Here is a 21,160-nt window from a genome sequence, read left to right on the forward strand (position 1 = left end):
TTGCGGTGATTGGCTCTCCGAGTGTTGTGCGTGAATGTAGACGCACAAACTTTTTTTAGAGTGTAGCGATTCCCGCGCATCTCATTAACGCCCAGCAGCCAATGAGATTGCGGCATTAGCCGACAGGAACGCACGAGAACCAATCGCGAAGCGGGAAGCACGAATATAATTATCCACGCCCTGCGTCGCTTATGCTGTCAGACACAGGCAAGGAGCTTGGCTTTAGCGGCGGCTTCAAGCGCAGGAGCTGACGTCAAAGCATCCCCCGTGCTCACAGTAAACACGGACCCCGGAGAGTAGGGTTCGATTTTTCACCGCAGCGTCCGTGATGAACGAGATTAGCGACCGGCGTTATTTGCTCGCTTACCCAAGTTTCGCGGGTCTCTCGCAAATGACTGTCCATATATTACACTAAGTTTGCGTCAATGAATCACCGGAGCGCTGATTTCGTTACATCAAAATCTGCATGCCGTTTTGAAGTTTCACGATACTGGAACAGACACACATTGGCCTAGGAGCGGTACGCTGTAACGAAACCATGTAGACGATAATACCATCAGAAACTACGCTGCGCATAGTGTGCATTTAAACATTAAGCTACCATGCGGCGATAGTACAGTTGGCACTACTTACTAAGTTGTAACCGTAATTCGAAATGGATTCTGCGATTCGTACCAAAAAGGTACAGCTTTCGTCTACTGCACGGTGCACGCCCTCCGTGGATACGGCGAAACACTAAGCGGCCGCAAATGGCGATAAGAAAACGGCAGTACAAGCAACGTGTCATGGAAAGTCACGCGAGCAACTTTTTATGTCGTTGGTTACCTGTCGATTCGCTCGTAGTATAACGTCACGTGTCGCTGAAGACGAACCAATAGCAAATCAGAAAGGACCGCTCTCGCTGCCCGAGGCCTCCGCATCCCGCAATGTTGACGCAAAGTGAACAACAACAACGCGGCAAAAGGTAACAGCTAGGCGCGTTTCCCTCCGAGAGACAGTATACGCGCGCCCGGGGAGTCAAGGTTGCTGCCCAGTTGATGTGCTCCCCGCGATGTGGGCGGACGGGCGCAGAGCCTTTCCCCGTGCCCGGGCAAACAAGGCAGCCGACGAACGAGCCGAGCTCGACACCACCGAGCGTGCGGGCAAAAGCACGCCGAGCCCGCAGCGCCTTCATCCATTAGGCAGCGGCGGGAGCGACCTTCTGCCGCCCGTAGCCCCGTGTGTGAGTAGCGAAGGACAAGCGTCGAGCAAGGACTCCTGCCTTCATCGTGAACGCCTCGCTGCTACGACCAGACAGATCGCTGCCAAAGCCGCGTGAGCGCCTCGTACACGCGACGAAAAAAAAAGAGAGCACAAATGACGGTCACAATTTGGCGATGTGTTCGGGTCCGTGTGTATTGGGTGTTTATGGGGTCAGCTATTTAGACGGCGAATGAAAGTTAGGACATGGGATCAAATCGGGTAACACCTATGGTCTGTTGCAGGTCAAGATCAGCAGGACAGGCTCCTCTCGCAAAGCCCTCCACTCTTTTCACCTGAGCAGACCGAACACTGGAAAGGAGCCAGGTAGAGGGGGACAAAACCGACAATCATCGAGACCACAGAGCTTTCTGGGAAGGGGTTTGTTTTGCTCTTCTCAACCTGCAACAGATTATAGTCCACTTCGTTTCGGTCGCACGTAAGCGAAGCCCGAAAAGGAAGCTTCTGATCGGTTTCGGAACGAGTGCGAACGCTTCGCTATAGAATTGACTTCTTCAACGATTTGAAGGAGATATCTGCTGGAAAAACATCAGCTGTCGTTCTACATAAAAGCAGAGATGGTAACAGTCCTGCTGCCCTGGCCAGAGTGCCGACCGGCATCGCAGACATCTGGCATGACGTACGTGGCCTTCGTGTCTAAACGTACAAACTATAAATTTTATATTTCTCAATTATTCGAGGACAACGCTCGCTAACATAAAACCATAAAGAAAAAAAAATGAGAACTAAACGTTGAAAACAAACAAGATATCGCATTGAGGAATTTATTCTGACAACTATCAGAGTTGACATCAAGGGTATGCTTTTCCTAGGATAAAAAAAAAAAGATGGTTCTGTTTTTTTTTGTTTTGTTTTTTTTCTTTAGCAACACACGTAGGCATATTTTCACGAAAAGATTCGAATGTACGAGCCAGACACGAGCATGATTATTTGCATATACGCATCTGCGTCCCTCATCAATTAACAAATTTATGCCAACGAGAATTAAAGGTCGCATATCTCATCGACCACATGGGGGAGCATTCCAGTAGCTCGGCAGTGCGCACGCACCTGCACTTTGGAAACCCGCTGAAGGCCATACAAAATTCACCAACAACCTAAAAAAAGAAAACCAGGGCGCAGTGTACTACGTTTGCGCTTCTTGCTTTGTGACTGGCTCTTCCGCGTTCTTATCTGCAAATGCAACAATCTGATTAGCTGTGGAGTGATAATGATCAAAACAGTCCACGCTCTGCGTTCCTGAAGCTAACTGCCACTGACTATAATCATAAGAAAAGAAGAACGTCTGTTGTCATACATCAGCCTAAGGACTGTTTCCTATGATGCAGAAATATCTTAGACAACAATGTTTAGGCTGTTCAAAGCTCCGATCCCATAAAATATGATCGACTCCATCGGGAGATAAGCTCCGAAAGAGTTGCGTAGATGCAATGTTCCCACTTGCCGGAGCATTAACACTCCGCATTTCACCATGCAGCAATGGAGGGCTCACTCAGAGAGGGCTTATCGCAGTCTGTACCGTTTGCTTACGTCGCGTTGTGTTACGGAAGCTTACGTTTGCTTCCGTCGAGAGACACCGGAATATCCGTGCTTTGTGTGAAGCCTGGCGACCAGTTTCAAGGCGTGGCCTCGCAGTCGCACGCAACATTCGACGCACGGATGTTCCGGTGACTTGTAACGTAACGTAAAAGAAAACGCAAATTAACGCTCCTGCGTGAAAGGGCCTTTGTACGATGCCGCGCTGTTCGGCGGCCATTGCAATACCCAAATATTACGCGCGAACCTGTTCGGGAAGAGATTGTGCCCTGTCTATCGCGCGTCCGTACTTTAATCGGAGCGAGCTCACATAGCACACCAAGCCCTCGGGCGGTGGGGATGGGCGTTGTCTACAGCTGTCAGTTTCTTTACACTGATAGGCAGCCTTTTCTCCGAACAAACAACCTGGAAAAAGTAGCTTCTACGGTCTACCTATGCTTCTGCACTTAGTTTTTCCTTGCGATGGACCGCAGTGAACGCCAAGACCCGTCGGAGCCAATCCCATGCCGGGGGAGAGTCACGTGACCATCGGGAATAGCGCAGCGGGCGCGGAGTCCCGTGACGCCTTGGCAGAGCTGGAATAGCCGGGACGAATCGTGGCGTGCGCAGCGGTTCATCGTAAGGCGAGACGAAGTATAGAGTCGTAAGCTCAAGACAAGACACACTGCCGTCTCTAGACATCGTAAGCTTCGCCTCATCATTTTGTGTCGAGGTTTAAATATGAACCTGCCTGGCAAAATGTGAGAATTGGAGCCTTCGGCAATTCCGAGGAATGTGCCAGATCGACCAGATATGGAAGAAAATCCAGCGGGCTTCCATGTTGCCTCGTCAGAATCGGACGGAGCGAAGCTACAGCTTTCCGGATTAGTCCCTACTTTCTTTGCGAATGAGACGTTCAACGCTTTTGTGATCAAAGTATTACCAAACTAACTGGCAAAACCGACTCTTTTGACAAAGGGTTTATTCCCCGCGACCAACGCGCTCAGTCCCGGTTGTACTTCACTTCAACGCTCCCATCGGAACTATCGGAAGGATACATACTCGCTTTCACCTCAAGAAACGTAGTAAAAAAAAAAGTCCGGCCCCTCGTCGAGCATTACGAATATCACCTCTTTATGTAGAGAAATAACATATACGTAGGTTCATTGGAGATTGTATATATATATATATATATCATGTTATCAAGACGTAAACGTTTCAAACGTTAAAAGTATCGCTTCTTCCTCCCACAAGTTCACAGCCAAATCTTGTAAAAACTACTCCGCGCAAAGTATGAACAATGCACCATTTTTTCCCCCTCTTTCGGTGTAAACGAGTATAGTACACCGTTCCAATAGGGAGCTTTAGTAGATCGTCCCGGGACCTCCGATAACGATACCCGACTTGCTCAGAGGCATCGGCAGGGTATCGGGTGTATCGCTATCCGAGTAATCGAAATGCTCTGCAAAAGCTTTTTATTGACACCGGGAACGATATCCGAAACTTCGCCAGCCCCCCTGCGCATGCATCGTACCGCTACCGGTACCGTTACCGAAGGTATCGGAACGATCCACTAAAGGCCCGTTCACACTCTTGCGACCGAGTGCGACCGAGTACGACTGAGAGAGACGAGTTCTCTTAAAACTTGTTAAATGTTTTTAAAATGAGGGGACAAACTGGCATTGTGGCGCCATCTATGCGGTGACCCTGGAACTGCATTTCACAAGAGCGAAGGTTTTGCGGGATTTCCGAGGTCAAATGTGCGTAATACCCATAGAAAGGCTCGTTTATAACATTGACAAAAGTTTTTCGAGCCAAGAAAGAAAGGATAATACGCGAGAAATAAAAAAAAAAATATATGCCGGACCGCCGAGTTTACACTGCTTCACAATAGATGGCACCAGTGTGTTTTCTGGCTTAAGAAGTTGTAAGGAACTTAGGTTTAAGAGGTCGCAAGAGTGTGGACGGGCCTTAAGACTCCCTATTAACTCGGCTCTAACACATTGCAATCGTTTCTAAAGAAGAAACGACTGCGGTCTGTTACCGCCGAGTTAATAGCGAGTTTTAGCTAGCAGAGCGTTCCGATATCCCCGATACCGATAACGATGCCATGCTTGCGCAAAGGCGTCGGCGGAGCGTTATCGGAATGATCTACTAAAACTCCCTAATGTAATCTGACCTCCCAGTCCCCAATCTCTCCAGATTACCAGCAGCCCCGGAGCGGCGTCCCTCGAACGAGCCATCCACGAGGCCCGTCGGCGGCGAGGCAAGCGAGGCACCGACGAGGGGGAGTCGATGCCGCCGCGGTGCCTTCGGGACAAGTCCAGCAGCGAGGAGGCGGTCATCGCAAAAGCGGTCGACCTCCGCGCTCCAATGTCGGCCGCCATCGGCGGCGTGACTCGGATCGGGACCCGGACGGGTCAAGTGCGAAAAGCGGCACGATCGTTCGCCTCCCTCCGGCCGCCGCGTGCACCTCGCCGCGAACGAAGGCCGCGACCGTCGTCGAGTCGATGGTCTCCCAGTCGGCCGTCGAATCGACTGCTTGCTGCGGCGCGCGCCGCGGGGGTCGCGAGCGCGTTTTCTTCCGCGCCTCTGACTTGGACGACCGTCACAAAGCAGACGGTTCTGTGTGGTCTGTTGTTGCAGGAGCAAGCCCCAAGTCGCGGTACTGCTCATACGCCGCACGAAAGCCACGGCGTTCATCGCAGACACGACGGCGGAAGAGTGTATCTAGGCACACGACTCAAACACGTTCGAAGCGCTTTTCCTTCATCTTTCGAACATTATGTCTGCAGACAGCTCTTGTGGGAACAACGCGACAGGACAAGCAAAAAAACACGCCTCGGACAGTGTCTGCACACCGACTTTTGTATGCTCACACTGAACGAGATTTTGGTCGCGCAAAGGGCGAAAGTGCCGCTCAGTGTGGACAGCTCGTAAGAACGGAAAGAAAAACTCCACCGATAAGAAAAAAAAAGAAGTCGCACCGCCCCAAACAGGATACATTTTAAACTCTATTTGCTTTTGTCCCTTTCCCTTTTTTTTTTTTTTTTTTTTTTGAGCGCCAATTTTGATGATTGGATGCAGACAAATATGTTTTCCTCTCTCTCTGTGACACCAGGAAAATTGTGCGTTTGTTCTGGATGGTGCAGTGGCGTCATATGTCTCTGAGACTTTGTGGGCGGAACCGATACCTCTCCTGAAGTTCTCACCTGGCAACAGAGAACAGACCTCGAGAAAAGCAGGGCGTGGCCGATTATAATAAAGAACTATTATTATTATTATTACCGTAGACTTTCTGTGCGAGTGTGCGACGGGTGATGGCAAGGCAACTGCTGATGGGCGCGCAGAGCCAGCCTGACATCGATCCCTTTACCGGCAGACTAGCATTATGGTGGGTGTGCGATATGCCCTGCGCATTGGACGATTGGTTCAAGGTGATTTATTAGAGTATTAGGTCGTCTCGGTCATAAACGAAGACCACAGAAACGGTTAAAAGGGGACTCTTGTTGGTATAGGTTATCCTGCATAGTTCTTGGGGCACTTGTTTAAATTAACGGCAAAGGACCCTTTAATTAGCGTGTGTTTTGGTTCACACAAATGCGTCTGCCTGTAGATTTTTTTCCCCCCAGAAAGGACGAACCATGAGCGAGGTAACAGCTATTACAATCTTGGTGTTGTAGTTCCAGTGGAGGGAGTACGGGACTAATGCCTTCCAATCGGAGCGAAATTGCGTTACGACAGCAAATTAAAGCGTCGATATACTCACTCCAAGAGGAAGAAAAACAACTTCGGTCTCAAATGAGAGGGGGCCGCTCAGGTTCACACCGTCGAGATATACAGTCGAAAAACTTACAGGACACACACGCTAAATATAACGACCAACACGTCGCTGTAGTCGCTGTTCCTCTTACGTTTCGCCCGCGTGCCAGCTCGTTCGAGAATTATAAATAATTCCGCTTCATGGTAGACGAGACAGACCAGAGCCACCCATTCAACATAAATATACAGAAGCGCGGCCAAAGTTAGCCGCAATCAGCTGACAACGCATCCGAATTATCAGTCACTAAACAATGAAAATCATCAACGCAGGACTTAGGACTGGAGTCAGGCAGTTGGATCACGTGAAGGTGCCCAACGCGGAAGTTTACAGATAACTGCATTATATACTTTTCTTTGCCTCCAGGCCCGAAATATCGGTGCTAGCCAGCTCGCATGCATGCAATCTCTTAAAAATACTACGGTAAAATTCAAAAAAAAAAAAAAATCGCCCCCCCCCCCCCCCTCCTTCTCAGCTCCTTTGCGGTGAAGGGATAAATGGGAAAATATACGAGGTGGGGAAACCTTTCGGGGGTTGGGCGTTCTCTACTGACTTTACGATTCTCAGCTTTATTTCCATCGGTGGAGATCACGCGAGTTAGTGGTAATGTGTAAGCCGTCTATTTCCTAATCCACCTAGCTCAGTCGCTACTCTTGCTTACAATGTCTCATGCTTACAATGTCTTGAGCTAAAGATGGTTTCTTGCTTACAATGTCTCATGCTTACAATGTCTTGAGCTAAAGATGGTTTCTTCCCACACGTGACGTGTGGCATGATGTGATAACCAACACCAAAACGACTATCGTCTTAGTTCCCCAAACTCGAGCGAGGAATGCCTTAGGGCGAAAGAAGAGTGCACCGTACAAGCATTTCATGGCTGTCAAACAGCGAATACTGATAAGATGACATTCCAAGCATTAAAATGCCAACGGCGGTGTGCTCTTCGCTCGCCATGAAGCGGCCGCTGCAAAATAAGACCCGTAGATGCGAGTGTGATTCACAAGTTGTCGCCCCGGGACGGCGGTCCGTATCCGACTATGAGAAGGCAGCATAGGCCGTGCCGCTTCACCGTAGCTCACGATAAGTGTCCAGAGACCGAAAGATAGCATCGTACTCCTGCCGGCCTACATCTGAACGGCCGACTTTCCAACATAATTTCGTTCTTTGCGTCTGTGTCCAAGGCCAGTGTAGGCGCAATCCACACGCCGTATTTGCTCCTAGTACAACGATATAACAAAATTCCACGTATAAAAAAAAAGAAGAAAAAAAAGATAATTGCAACTAGTTTTATTCATTACATTTTTGTAGGAATCGCACGAAATTCGTGTGATGCGAATGAAGAGTGTCGGGCAAGGCTAGCTCACTTCGTTTCCAGCCTCGCCAGCAACTGAAATATACAGCCTCGACTTAACGGCGAACGATAAAAGTCTGACCAAAGCACGGCCTCAGACGGCAGGGCTAGAGCGCGTGCTGATAACGCTGTAGGATGAATCGAATATGATAAAATAAAGCGGAATAAACCGAGTCTAAAGGAGAAAAGGTCGCCTTGGACACTCTGCGAGTACCACGAAGGGCACACACTATCGGGCCAGAAAAAAAGCAAGCCGACGTTTCAAATTCCTCTCCGTATCGAAGCCGCAATCTGGAGGCTGTGCACGATAGCCATTCGAGAGCCGGATCAATGCAACGCGACGACGACCGCGAAATCATGGCCGCCCAAATACCTCTCGAAAACTATATGGCAAATCGAAGCAGACATGCCGTCCCCGCGCGCCATGTTGTACAGCCATCTTTTGAGTAATTGTGTCACATGTAGGTTTGTACGGCCGGAAGTCAGGCAACCCCAGTGGGCGTCTGGTGTCTCAGCTGTACATGAGAAATTTAGCCAGTGCAGTACAAAAACTCGCATGGGGGTGTTTAATGTGTACCACTTCCATCTATTGAGTCAATCTAGCTTCACCGTATCTGAAAGCACCTCTCAACTCGGTGAATTCGCTCGAGAGAATTTGAATTCTAAGCTCGAGAACCTAGAATGTAATTTTACGCTTCGATTTGTTTATGGCCTGGCCACATAAGAAGGGCAAAGATAAAACAATATACACGGACATGTGCCAAATAGTCCTCTGCTACCAAATGTTTTACGGGTGAGTGTCGCCAACAGATGGCAGAAGTAATGGTTTGATCGTTTGCGAACAAGCCTTTAATGCCGCCAAAATGCTGTTCTCGTGATGTTGGACTTGCTAAACAGTCTAAGCTTTCTGTTCGACTAGCGGGGCACCGGTCAAAAACAACTCTGTTAAGAAATATAGGAAAATAAAGCGTAAAAAAGCGCAATTTAGTCCTATGGATCCATGGTCTTCGAAGGTTTCACCAGACACGTCCATGCAATGTGTTGTCCCTTCTTGTAAAAATAAACAGGCGGTTTACATTTCGCGATGCAGCGACGCCTTGTTACACGAGCACAGTTAACTAACTACAGTTAGTGCACAGTATACCGGCGGACGGCGTTCTGTGGCTATGCAGTGAAAGCTATGGGCGAACGTGCGCTTGAGCATCTGAGCGCCTATCAAAGCAGTGCAAGGGGGACCGGTGGCCGAGTGGTCTAGCGCACACCAGCTCGGAGCACGTGGAGCGAAAGCTCGCGCTGCGGAACCCAGGGATCCTGGGTTCGAGCCCCACCCCTGCCCGTTTCGATTTGGATGAGCATCGTACCGGCGTGCGGTCGTGTATCACTACTGTGTGATGCACGTTAAAGACCCCAGGCTAGCGGCTGTACCGCACTGGCTAAATTTCTCATCTACAGCTGGGAGACTCGTCGCCCCTGTGAGGCAGACCAAGTTCTAGGCTGTATAAACACACACACAACCCAATTTTTTTTTTAAAGCAGTGCACGCGCGCTCTTCACTTCTTCTAAAGTAGCTGTCCGAGAGTATAGTGCCGTAACTGTGGTGCCGCGTAACAGCAGTTCAAGCTGAGTTAACTACGGTTAGGGGTGCCCGTGTGACACGGGTATTACAGTTGGTGGTAATATCATACGGCAGGACATCTGACTTAATTTAAATACAGTACGCTCGACTTCTGCTAAATTGAGGGGGAAAACTTGCTCTGATAGGGTGCAGAGCGAAGATAAAACAATAGAAAATACCTATCTGACTTGTAGCCACTGCGCTGGTTCATGCACGGACCCAAGCGCCGAAAATGCACTGTATTTACATCATAATACAATGGTACTGACAATCTTTAGAATTTTGTTACCTGGCCCTCCAAAGTTTCAACAAACAAAAAATATCTGACGCACACAAACCTAACCTCTGTTTGGGGCACAGCAGTGGGTGGAACGCGTGGAAAGAATGCGGGAGTGGAGGCGATCGGAACGGTGTTCAAAATTCAAATAGACCGCAGTAACACCGACAGCGCCATCTACTATAGAGTTGAGAGCAGACGTCTTTCGACGCTGAATTGAACCGGGCGTAGAAATTCAGCCGGCCGGCCGCGATCGAATAATTCCAAAGGCCACGAAACGTCCGTCCCATGCAGTGTGAAGACAGGTTCGTCGAGGTAATGAACTGGGTGACCTCCGCTTCGATAACAATACGGCACTTCGTTTCACGCGAGAAATGCTTGACTGAGACCTCGAAGCCCCTTTTTGAATGTCTGTGTCTGGGCGTTAGCTTGGTCGCTTTCGTTTCTCTCAAGGGTAGCACGTGCGTTGCCAAGGCAGAGAGCTATCGGTACGCATTTCTCCGCCGCCGAACGAGGCCGAACGCATTTCGACATGAACAACAATGTTTGCAACGGCCTTTGAAAGAAGGCAAACTAGACGTGGCACGTAAAACAGCAATATGAAACAAAAACGGTCCCGCGACGAAAACTATACAAGCAAACGCGCGCCCCCTTAAACCATAACGATAAACAAAATGGCGGCTGCCATTCCCTACGCGAAAGGAGACCTGTTGGTCACGCCTCTGGTCTCTCATGGTGTCAGTGCGAATCAGAGTCAAATGTGGAAGTCTTACGGTGTCACACTAACGAAGGAAATTCGGCACGCCCCAGCAGAGGACTGAGCGCTATTTCCGACCACCTGGGAATTTTCCGACCTGCAAATTAAATTTCGGCTACACGGCACCTTCCGCGCAAGTACCAGCGCCAAGAACGACGGGCGTCTTTGTCATACAAACACGGAGTCTTCGAATTAAATCCGTATTTTGGTCGTCAGCGAAAGCGTGGCAACTTTCCGAGCCACGTCTGAAACGCCTACGAGAGCCGGCGGCAGGTATCAGCAGCGTTTCGCCAGCGCCGAGCGAAAACAACACTACGCTTGCGTGCTGATTACGAAAGACTGCGAGCCGCGGCGCGGAGTCACGATCTCAAAGACCGATGTGATAGGGCGACGCGACATGACGATAGCAGAAAATAAGAAAAGCGTGCAGAACCTCCTCGCATGGGAGCGCGGGTAGACTACGTCTACCTGCGGCACTTCGAAAGCACAGACTACCTGCTCATTCGCACGCTCCAACAACGTAAACAGAGCGTGCTTCTCGCTTTTAACACGGGCACCGCGGCGCAAGCGCCAACCACCAGACTGGCCCCCCGATCTCTCCGCCAAAGCACACGTCAGCCCGCCTGACAACACGCCAAGAACGATAAGCAGAGTCCCCCCCACCAAGAAACTCGGGCCGTTTTGGATCGCGCTCATCCGTTCATTCTTAGAACTTGCCCACGCGGGAGCCACCACTACGACTGTCTGATTTCCCCCACACCGCGATCGTCGAAGAAATAGCGCACACAGCGCCGATGATGTTCCATAATAAAGCCCGGTGACGTAACTGGCCCCTGCATGAACGGGCTGTCACACGTAAAAACTGCGTCGTCTGGATGTTTAAACTATAGTCTGCCCCAATGGGCGCCTGAAATCCCCGCTGTAGATGAGTATAGTACGACTGCTAGCTTGGTGTCTTTAACGTTCTTCACGTAGTAACGATACACGACCGCACGTCGGAACCAGTGGGGGTGGGGATTGAGCCCAGGATTCGTGGGTGTCGCATCTTATGGTGTCGATTAACGACACCATTAGAGGAAGGCGTAAAACGAGGAACAATCGTTTTACCGAAAGGAGCGCCACTAGACTTGTCCAAACTTACAAATAGGCGTGTTCGTTAATAAAAAAATAAATAAAGAAAAATACCTCTAAATCGAAAGGCAAAGTTCACTCACTCACCCGGCCACCTGTCCGTTGGTCCCACGGGGCCGTCCAACCCTGCTCTAGGCTTAAACCGCCGGAGCAGGACTCGCCGGTCTCACTCGACAACACCGAGAACACGACACACCTCTCCCTCCAGACACTCCACCACAACAATCGGGCTCAATCCGGATTTCGGCTGCGAGCAACCGTAGGGCACAATACAGTACTCCGTCCTCGGACCTATCGCATCCAAAGTTTTGCCGAATTTCACCCGAAAAGTATCCCTCGCTGAAGGACGAAAGAAGCGGCGCCGAGGGCGCTCCCGAAGCGATCGGGCCGTACAGGGTTTCGTCGAAGACACAACACGCAAGCTCTCGTCGTGGAAGAAGGCACACACACTCGCGATGTCGGCCGGCGACGTCAGACCGAGAGAGGGAGGATTGCTCGACTGGTGAAGAAGAAAGTGCGCGGTCGGCTCTCGCCGTTCCGAAGGGCAACCTTCCTCCTTTCCACGCGCTCCGAGCAAAATAAAAACCAGCCGGCGTGTGTGTGTAATGTACGGTAACTTGGGAGGGCGGAGGGGGGGAAGAAGAACTTCTTTTTGGGTTCTTAGCTGCTTTCCACGACGACGCGGTCGGAGAGAGCGTGAGCGAGGGGAACGCCAGATAAGCCAGGCAACGATCAAGTGGAACTTTGTGGCGGGGCACGAGGAGAGAACGAACACCGGTTCAAAAAAAGAACGAAGCGCGACGTCGGACGGCGGCGGCGATGGCGCTTGCACCCCTCGGCCGCCGACGTGAATGAAGCGGAGCGTCGCAGACCCCCATTGGCTGGCGCGAAGACTGAATGAAAACGTCACGCCTGACGTCACTCGGAGAGCGGCTTTTGAAAGCGAGGGAGGTTCGACGGAACGAGTTGGGAGTCTGGGCGAAATTTCTCTGGGATCATCAACGAAGGCGTAGAGCCGCACAGAGGAGCGCGGAGCTTCGAAAAGAAAGTATAAAAATTTGCCAAGCAGTGAGGAGGGAGGGAGGGACACACAAGAATGTATTTTTAGCATATTGATCCTTTTTACTTTCTTCCGCGCCGCTTCGTGTCAAAGGGACTGGCTGTGTGTGTGTGTGAGAGAACGTGAGCTCGTGTTTGTGTGTAGGTTAGGAAGGCACACGAGACGCATTCTGGGCGGTGGTGGTGTGTGTTGCTTGCTGTCTCACTCGCTGCCGATTTTGAGCGGGGTTCTCTCTCTGGTTGTTGCTCACGTTGGCCGATGGACGCCCACTCTGTGTTACGACTGCGAGGAGGAGCGCAGTAAAAGGTGGCTGTGTGTGCGTGCGTGAGCGTTCCCCAAGCGCGGAGGAAACTGTTTGATCACGAAGGAATCATAATATTGGTTGAGTTCGGGTTGAAAGAGAACCGGCAGGCGCGGCTTGGCTCGACGCTACGCAGACTCACGCACGGGACGAGCACACCCTCGGCTTTCGGGACTGATCACAAGGAGGGCCAAATAACAGAGCTTTGCGCGACGATCCACGTCGTAAAAAATAATAACAGAGCGTCCTCTTGTTTTACTTTCCCCAAAGCATTGTTTCCGACCGACACAGTGCGTAGCGTAGACTCCATTTTCGTTCCCATTGAACAGGATGCGATAGCGTGCTGTAAACATGGCGTGTAATCCATTGACCGTGTGGAATGTACGCTCTGTTACGAGCAACTCAATGGGTATTGGTGTTGGTTATGTTTTTCATGCGCTGGACATAGCGCAACAACAATGGCTAATCGTATCCGCGCGCTGACAACGTGGGAACATTTCGAAACTTGAGTTTGCTAAACGGAGTTCACGGGAATCCTGGAAGTCTCGAGAGCAGCGGCATTTCATATGTATACCTGCATTTCTACTTGTCCCGTATTTAAAGGCGGAGAGTTCTTTATGAGGTATCGTGGTAATGGAGTTCAATGTCAATTTCACTTTACGAAGTCATGAACCGATCACGAGTATATATGAAGGAGGCAAACTCAGCTCGTGTTTGAGCCAACGCGTAGCCTAAAGTAGCCTAAACAAAGTGCAGAGAAGACATCATGTCCTAAATTCCGGGCGAATGCGTGAACACTTTGGGTTCTACGCAGTGTTGGAGAAGATACTCGACAAAACTGTTCAAGATAAGTTACTAAATACCTGTTTCATGACGTATTTAGAATACAACTCAAGATACTTTCTGTGCAAAATATATTAGTAGAGCACAAATACACAGAATTGTAATTAAATTACTTTAGGATATACTTCCGCATTACGTAATTTGTATCGACTTCACTGACACTAGAATGTTTTATTTGCGAGCAACGGTAGAAAAAAGAAATCCCAGTGCTATTTTATGCAGCCCCATCACTTGTGCCTGTTACAAAATGACATTTTGAAGACAAATGAACAAAACAAGGTCAGTTTACTCATAATAATATTGCTTAAAATCACATCTTATTGCGGCTTTATAATGTCTACTTGGACGCACGTTTCTGCTAAGCGCCGCGAGCTGGGATATCTGGAAGGAGGAGGAGGAGGACACAACTTTATTTATAATCTATTGGATTTGTAGGGTCAAGCCGATACGTGGAGAGACGGCCACGTGTTGTCCAGGGCCATCCCATGTCCTCCTCTACGATGAAAATGACTGCACAACAAGGAACACTTGCCGCGCCTTCTTGTAGGGCACGCTGCATTCGAAAATAAGTAAATGAAAAAAAAAAAAAAAAGGCACGCGGGTAGTGGGGCAGGTACTGCTGCCATTCTCGCTGTTGTCAATTATTTTCTCCCATTCCAAACTTTGGGAGCCCGTTCAGAAAGGAACGAAATTTTGGGAGGACTATTTGTTTGCACATTGAGGGCTCATCGGGCTCGTAGCTTGTCTTCTGGCTTATTGCAATATCTGCCCTCATGAAAGGATCGGGCCTGGGTTAGGCTACCACTATTCTATACGTAAAAAGGCAAAAAAAAAAAATTTTAATGTATATTTTTTTGCTTTTTTTTGTTTTGAGTTTGCATCTTTGTTCTTGGTTCATTTCTCGTTCAATGTTCGGCCGTTTCCGCTTTTCACGCAAGAATATCTATTTTCAATGATTGAAAAAAAGGTATTTGAGATAACCAGTACAAGATGCTGAGAAATTTAATTAAGACAGAATAGCAGATACTATCAATCAAATGTATTTGCGAGGTAGAAAATTTCCACCGAAAGTAAGTGAAACACAGTATCTTGAGTAGAGCATCTGAGGTAGGCACAAGTCTGGTTCTACGAGTTTGGTTCTACGCTTCATCCAGGCATCGCTTCGGCGTCGCCTGGACAAACCACCGGGAAAGGATAGAAGCCCGTCTCGTTTTCGCCGAAAGGGGAAACCTGCAGGAAAAGTGTCTTTATTCTCGTCAAGGCCAGCCCGCGGCTCCCCGAGTCATCAACGGCAGTGCCGGCAGGGGATGCGTCCTTGCTTTTGTGACTGCCAGTCCGTGCGTGTTCGGGAAAGAGACAAGCGCAGCGTTGAAACTGCGGCAGTGTGTGCACTGGCTTCCGAGTCCCGACACCGGAGCACACAGTACCTGACTAGAAACCTGTAGAAAACGCAAAACTTAAAAAAAAAGAGCAAAGTGCCACTCTGATTGCGGCTCTCTGATGCGACTGTCCATATTGAAAATGAAGCGTTTATTATTATAATGAAGATACCCGGCTCTCAGCCTTCACGGAGCACTGAGCTAATCCTAGCAGGCCCCAGTCCAGATACCTCGGAACTGTTCGGGAGATGGCAGGGAGTGGTTTTCCGCACTCTCGCTGTATTGTTTCTAATCAAAGTCTAAAATATCTCGGGGAAATCAGGAAAAGAGGAGAAGGGCAGGGCATTACCAACCCCCCCCCCCCCCCCCCCCCGTCCCCCACTAGCCGTCTTCCTGCTTTGACTCGACAGCCCCCAATCGAGCTCCGACACCAGGACGGCCGTACAGTGCCCACGGTGTTGATGCCATCATTGCATGCCGACTTTGACGCAACGCGTTGAAGGCAATTGTCTACTTGTAATTAAGGACTTATTATTGTAAAATCGCCACGGTTCTTGATTTTTTTTCACTCTTTGTTTTGTGATTGGGGACCGGTCATCGATGAAAAATCTGTTTACACCGCGAGATGCACCCGTCTGCTTCTAAGGCGTTCAGGTAAGCAACACTGGCTTGTAAGGCTTTCTTTAAGGCGTAGCATTTATGGGACCCGCTATTAGCGCTTTCGAGTCCATGGAATGTAGCCCCGGTGGTGATGTCACGCCGATGGCACCATGGTGTTCACGTGACGTCATGAGCGTCTTTGAAGGTACTACATGTCATCATCAGGTGTCACTATCGTGATGAGCTCACGGTGTTCACGGGACTTCATCAGCGTGACGATCGTTACATGACAATAGGGAATTGTAGTAGACCGTTTTTCACCTCCGCTACGGTATCCCCGAAGAAAACGCCGCAGCTGCGCATGCGCGCCGCCAGCCTTCACTGCATAGTTCAAGGTCTTGTGGCGGATTACGGAGCGCTATCCGGGCGCTTAGCGGGCTGCGGGAACGGTCTACTACAATTCCCCGATATAAAGTCACGTAACGCTGTGACGGCATGGTGTCACGTGATATAGCGTCCCCGGCACCGTGAAATAAGTCAGGTGACACACCGTAATCTTACAGAGAAGAAGCTATAGATGATACGCACCTAGAGCCTCTCTTAAAAGTATACTCTGTGCGCTGGTATTAAAAAAAAAAAAAAAAGAACTCTGGCGCCATTTGCTGTTCATAATAGGAGCTATTGGTATGTTCCTGACGCTCCGTTTACGCGGGTGAGCCAGCGTTTCGCAAGCTTCGTTATGTTATGCGTGGTATTGCGGACAAAATAAAAAAAAGAAAAAGGAAAGAGTAACAGCTGATATTTTTGTTGTGTGTACGACTGCCTTAAAGGGACCATGAAATGACTTTTTTACTTTTTCCAGATAACTTTTACAATAAACCGTCAATGTTCACTGAATGCCGAACAGGCATCCGCTTTCGTCTCGGTTTATTAACTTCTACACAAAAAAATTAATGAAATATCGACTTTTTCTTGACCGCAAAACAAGCCGTGACGTACGATGTTTCCGGAACCGGAAGTTCTCTCTGCAGTAGGAGATGGGAGCGTTAGCGAGTTGGGGTGCGCCGGTGGGTTTTACTGCGCCGATGTCACCGACGTATTTTCTGAATCAGCGCCTCTCATCGCCGCATCGCAGCTGAACGAAATTCAATGAGATACGTTGCGCTACAGCGACAGCATGGGACTAGTCCCATACGCCGGTATGCCTGTTGGGAAGTGCAGATGGGAACAATTTGCCGCGGCGTTTTTCGCGGTCTCGGAGATGCAGGAGCGAGCCGACGTTAAAAAAGATACGTTTGAACTGTCAGCAAGAGCCACGTAAATACCTGTTCACACTCGGAGCGGACGCGCGCGCTTGATGAAGTGCTGTATTCGCGCTGTTGGTAAGCGCTTCGGGACCGATCTTTTACAATTGCAACTCGATACTGACGCGACACTCGGCAAAGAAAGGTTGGACCGGTTTACAGCTCGACAGTGACGTGCAGTCTGTCAGAATAAAAATGGCATACCAATAACAAAGTGTACACACCGTGCTACGAAGGTAATCCATACAGCGTTTATTTCAGCTCTATATCACACAAAACAAGGAGAGGATCGACGAGGGTCCCTTTTCGACGAGTGTTCGTCAACACTGCCTCGGAAAACAAGGGGAAGAGATTGACCTCACCTCTTAACCTAAAATTGAGGTCAGCGATCAAACTATAATACGGAAGGGTCCACAAGGGTAGCGCGGGCATATTCCATTCAGTACGCCAGCCGGTCGTAGGCAGACGGTCTTGCGACGAAGCAACGCTGCACCGAGTCGGAGTGCCTGCTAGGCCTATATTCTGAGGGCTTCGTCGGAGCGGGATTCGCGGCTGTTGTCGCTCTTCTCGGGTGTTTGTGGATCCAGCGTTCTTGTTCGTCGTGGTTTGTTTTAAGTACATTTCTTTCTTGCTGCTTGAAGTCGGCACGCGCGAGATGAACACGTAGAAAAATAAACGTTCAGTCAGTCAGAGTTTTGAGAGGAAGGAAACCAAAGGAAATAACCGTTCTGAACTTGGCCCTGCCCTACTGCGCACGCGCAGTAGTTGCTTCGTTTACCACACGATAGATGGCGCTTGGCTCTCAGCATTATCAAATTTGGCAATTTTCGCCACACATCTCTAATTATGCTACAAAATGTGGATCTGAATATTATTTAACAAAACTTTTAGGAAACATTCGCCGGCTATTTATTGTTTACGATCGCGGTGCTGGTGAGGTAGGCTCTTACCCAATAGGCGATGTGGATTCGGCTGACGTGCACCGTTTCTGCGTATGCATCGTAGTGAAAAGGCAGAGCTTTCGAAGGAAAGAAGTCGCAAAAGAGTACAGTTTTCTTTTAAAAGTTCTATAGCAAATAATTTTTTTTGGCTCCCTAGTCTTGTGTTTTTGTGTTCCTTTTCACACCTTTTACGACGTGCGGTGGATGAAATTCGATTTTAAAATCATTTCATGGTCCCTTTAAGAACTGAATTAATAAAGCTGAGAACTCACCCTCTGTTAAACGTTTTTAGCAATTTCCTGGCAAGTCGTAGGAAGTGAAGTCTGCAGAGCGTCGACGACGCCGAATTGCAGTGGTTCCACGGTGTGACCCGCCACAAAAACTTCATTCGCTTTGTTTTTCTTTTAAACCTAGTTTTTATGCTGCAGATTTGCTTGTAGCTGGCATTAGATCGCAGTTATTCTAGCTGGCACCGGCCACCGTTTTGGTTCAAAGCCCTAGTGGCAGTCCGTGAACGGAAAAGCTTAAAGCCCTGAAGCTCTTCTATCGTGACGAATGAAATTAGCCTCACCAGCGTTTCTAAATATAATAAATTAAAGACAACCTCATGGCGTGACAGTTAACGTGGCTAGGTCACTTGAAACCAGAAAATGAAAGTCACTGAAATTTTTTTTGAAACCGCTGAAGCATGGTAAGTCTGGACATTATTTTTCTGTCTGCTAAGACCGTCTGCACCTTTTTCTTTATAAATAAATTCTAAACAACATTTTTTTTTTCGCGTTGTTTGCGTTTGTTGCACAAATCAAGAAGCACGAAGCAGAAATGAAGAAGCTCGTTGATTTTATTTGGCTCGTCGACGCCGACCGCAGAGATGTGTTACCCAGGCTCAGGGCGCAGTTGTTGACGGAATCACCAGCGCGATCCCGCGTTGTGCTAGTCATGCCTCTTGGCTTTGCGAGTGCGATTCGCCCTCAGGTTAGGGAGTTTCCGTAGATCATTTCAGTCGTCCCTTCTCGGTTACCGCAACTAGATTCGGAACTCTGCAGATGCGTAATCTTTAATGCGGAAGGCGCAGCGAAAGGGAAAAAATAAAAAAAAAGATTTCGAAAATAGAAGAATTTAATAGGCCAAGGCGGCGTAAAACATTCCCTGGGTAAAAAGTCGGGCATAAAAGAAAAAAAAAAATGGAAACCATTTTCGTAGAATCACCTGCGTGAAACATTTCGCCACGACTTTGCCAACTCGCTCGTCGCCGCGGCGTGAAACATCCCCTTTTTCATAGAAAACAGGTGATTGTCAGCATAACGCTTCTTTCCTATCCTGAAACGCTTTGCTTTAAAATATATTACAGTCTTATTTATTTTTGCTGACTCGCAAAAGCACGCCACGTGGCATCTCCCGCACTCCCGTAAGCCGCCGCTTCCACGTGGGAGCGTACCACTAGTTTTTAAACCGACCACATGAGGCGCTGACGGCGCGAGAGACGGTGGCGACATAGTGACACGCACGGAGCGGCCGTCTCTCGCACCGCCATCTTGAATAGTGGAACTTCCGGTTTGCGGGGAAACATCGTTTGGTTCTCGTCACACCACTGGGAGAAGCTCACGTTTTAATCACAACTGTCTATTATTCTTGTTTTAGATTTTCTATATTATTTTTCTTCCTTGTTTTTTTGTTTTTTTCTTGCATATTAGATTTGTCAGTTACATGGGTGAGGACGAGGGTAAACGAAAAAGGTATATTTTCATTATATTTGCCTAAAAACACAGAGCAAAAAAAAAAAAATAGCTAGGATTAGGCCATTATTCGTCGAATACGAACCGTTACGAACCTTGTGGGGATAGCGACCGGATCCGGGTTAAGGAAGAGAAAACGGGCGACGGTATTGATGTCATCCAGGCACTCCCTGTGGATAATCTAGGTGAACCGAAGAGCTGCTCCGAGTTGACGCACAGGAAACAAGCTTGTGGACGTCAACGTGACGACAACTTCGTGACAATCTCCCTCAGCCACGTTTTACTTTTCCTTTTCTTTGAGCATTATCGAGGTGTTTGAATAATCCCGGCACAACGAAATTGTTCGTGGTTTAATCCATTCAGGCTAATCAGGGAATGCTTTGTTTTATATTGACCGTTTTACTGAAAGAGGACGAGAAAGAAAGGGGGAAAGGGCTACCGGCGTTTCCCTCTTTGCCGGCTCAACACCCGGCAAGGAGGGAAACACCAAAAGTTCGCTTGTTTTCTTCGCGGTTCCCTTCATTTACATGTATTTACTTCCAGACTTTATTAGATCTAGGCAATCTCCTGGTCATCGGGGCACCATTGTTCGGTAATAAGCTGCACGAATAACGAAGTGCAAAATATTATCGGAGGATACCTGTATCATGCACGAGATCCGACAAGGCAATTGCGACTGCAATGTCTTCGATCTTCATCGTTTTCCAAACGAGTAAGACCTCTGGCGGCAGTGTGTTGCGTTTGTAAACCGAAAAACTTTTCCCCAACGCCATCGTCTGGAGTGTGCTCGGAACATTTCTTGAATGGAGCGCGCACCAAACCAAGTTTTCTCGTGAGATTTGCTGTTTCAGCTTGTAAATTTTCGTAACTTAATTTAATTAAATTATATTATCTTAAAGTGGTGACAGCGACCCGAATGTATCATCTAAAACGCTTATTTGAAGGCTAATTTCCGCCGCCGGATGTGGCTGGAAATTTCCAAAAACGTAGCTCTATCGTTTTTTCTGAATCGCGGTCTCCTGCGCCATACCAGAGAGCCGTGAACTTATGTTGGCCGTTACACCGCGACTGGATCATTCCTATTTTGAAAATTAGTACATAGTGTAGCTGGAAGAAAACTTCAATTTCTATTGCTTAAACATGCTCATGCATCGATTTCGAATTGCTGAACCATTGATCGACTAGCTTCGGCAATTGGCATATCTCGACATCGCAGTTTTCAGTTTTCGACAAATTGCACACTCGTCGACACGGCGTCTTCAAAGAAATA

General features: G+C 48.6%; 1 protein-coding gene across 4 annotated transcripts in view; it reads right to left on the reverse strand.

Moving 5' to 3' along the window:
* LOC8023216 (protein c-ets-1-A) overlaps nucleotides 1–12,324 on the reverse strand; it is a 197,043-nt gene extending 184,719 nt beyond the window's left edge. The window contains exon 1 of one of the 4 annotated variants that reach the window (XM_040222567.3): nucleotides 11,810–12,324. The gene's annotated coding sequence lies outside the window, so the exon portion shown is untranslated. The remainder of the gene's footprint in view (nucleotides 1–11,809) is intronic. The other 3 variants (XM_029986089.4, XM_040222568.3, XM_029986091.4) reach the window with 3 other exon arrangements.
* Nucleotides 12,325–21,160: the final 8,836 nt, after the last annotated feature.

This window comes from Ixodes scapularis, unplaced genomic scaffold (genome assembly GCF_016920785.2).
Source record: "Ixodes scapularis isolate PalLabHiFi unplaced genomic scaffold, ASM1692078v2 PGA_scaffold0__279_contigs__length_252992795, whole genome shotgun sequence".
NCBI classification, from domain to species: Eukaryota; Metazoa; Arthropoda; class Arachnida; order Ixodida; family Ixodidae; genus Ixodes; species Ixodes scapularis.